This window comes from Alexandromys fortis, unplaced genomic scaffold (assembly GCF_014885135.2).
Source record: "Alexandromys fortis isolate MF-2015 unplaced genomic scaffold, M_Fortis_MF-2015_v1.1 scaffold_141, whole genome shotgun sequence".
NCBI classification, from domain to species: Eukaryota; Metazoa; Chordata; class Mammalia; order Rodentia; family Cricetidae; genus Alexandromys; species Alexandromys fortis.
The window spans coordinates 2,011,449-2,013,100 of NW_026068060.1; the positions used below are offsets into that span (position 1 = coordinate 2,011,449).

Here is a 1,652-nt window from a genome sequence, read left to right on the forward strand (position 1 = left end):
TATATATTTCCCTAAACTTAATTAGAAGAGATGTGAATTCTCACTGGAGCTGATATAAACAATATGTTTTATTTAATTTAGTAAAAGGGACATAGTGATCTCTTAAAAAATGACACTAATCATAAATAGATGTACATTCTCATCTTGCTTTGGTTGATGATTAAATACTAATTAATTTAAGTCAAGGTTCATACATTGTCAATTTTTAATTTAAAACATATGCACTATTTTTATTCACTCCATTCCTTTTGTGGCTATAGATCTTACTCATCTTGTATTGTTCTTTTTCTAATAGATTTTGGCTTTTATTCTTTGGTTCAGCGGCAATATTTTTGAAAGTTTCTTACTGATATTGTGATCAAATCTCTTACACCTTCAATATCTGCTCCTACCTGTTGACTCTTATTGATCCTGTGTCTTTTTTTTTTTTCTTTTCGCTGGGTACCTAGGCAGCATACTGTGCAGTACCAGGAACCACAGCTTACACGGGTGTACGGGGATGGGAAGCCACATACAGCACAGAAGGGGCGCTGGGGTCCGAATGGGGGACCCGCACAAGCTGTCAAATAGTTGGGACCCTCAGAGGCACTCAGGTTCTGCTCCTCCAGCAAAGCCTGGAAGTTTTTACGGAAGCGAAATTTGAAATGGTCACCTCGAGTTTACTTCTTTTTCTTTCCTGGGTCTGCATTGTCATCAAACTGAGGCAGCCTCTTGCCCAGCTGGGGGAGGCATGCATGGGGGTCATCCTGGAAATTGTCATTCTCTAAGGCTTCAAGCTCTCGAGCTCTCGATTGATCCACTGCTGCCGGCTGCCTGGTCCAGCACCCGCCGCTGTCCAGGGTCCTTGGAGCGAACTTGTCTCGCCATCTGCATCTCGGGTTTTCGGTGGCCTCGGGTTTTTGATCCTGTGTCTTAACTCTTTCACTATTTCCATGTTCCTTTAAGGAAGGACTTCTGCAGGTTATCCTAGTTGTTTTGTGTTCATCATTTAACACCCAATACATATCCACAAGACATAATTTTATAGTACATCTTAAACCCTGTAGCTCTTTTATTCTTTCTAGCCTCTCTTCTGGCATGTTTCCTTGGTTTGTAAATACCTGTATATGTGTTGCTTTTATTGTTTAATGAATAAAGACGATGCTTTGGCCTGTGAAAGAGTAGAACAGATCTAGGCAGAAAAAACTAAACTGAATGCTGGGAGAAAGAAGGTAGAGTTAGTGAGATACCATGTATCCAACAGAGGAGAAAGACACAAGGCAGAGAAAGCTACCAGCCAGAATCTTACAGGTAGGCCACAGGCATCATGGTAAAACACAAAATAATATAAATGTGTGTTAATTTAAGATTATAAGGGCTACCTAAAAATATGCATAAGCAAATAGGCTAAGCAGTGATTTAATTAATACAGTTTCTGTGTGGTTATTTCGAGTCTGGGAGACCAGGAAATGAATGAGCAGCCCCCAACATTTCTTCTCCCTCAGAATGAATTATATCAATGGTCTATTTAGAGATAAACACTAAGGAGTTCTTTGTTCTTCTTATGTTCATAAGATATGTGTCTGCTTTGACTGGCATTCGCAGCCAAAGGACCACTAAGCATTACTTGTCTGAATATAAATGAAGCATTTGAAAAGCAGTTAAATATGTAC

The 1,652-nt window shown here is 39.6% G+C and overlaps 1 pseudogene; it reads right to left on the reverse strand.

The window, feature by feature from the left end:
* Positions 1–317: 317 nt before the first annotated feature.
* Positions 318–873, reverse strand: LOC126487421 (zinc finger HIT domain-containing protein 1-like; annotated as a pseudogene).
* Between the last annotated feature and the right edge of the window lie 779 nt (positions 874–1,652).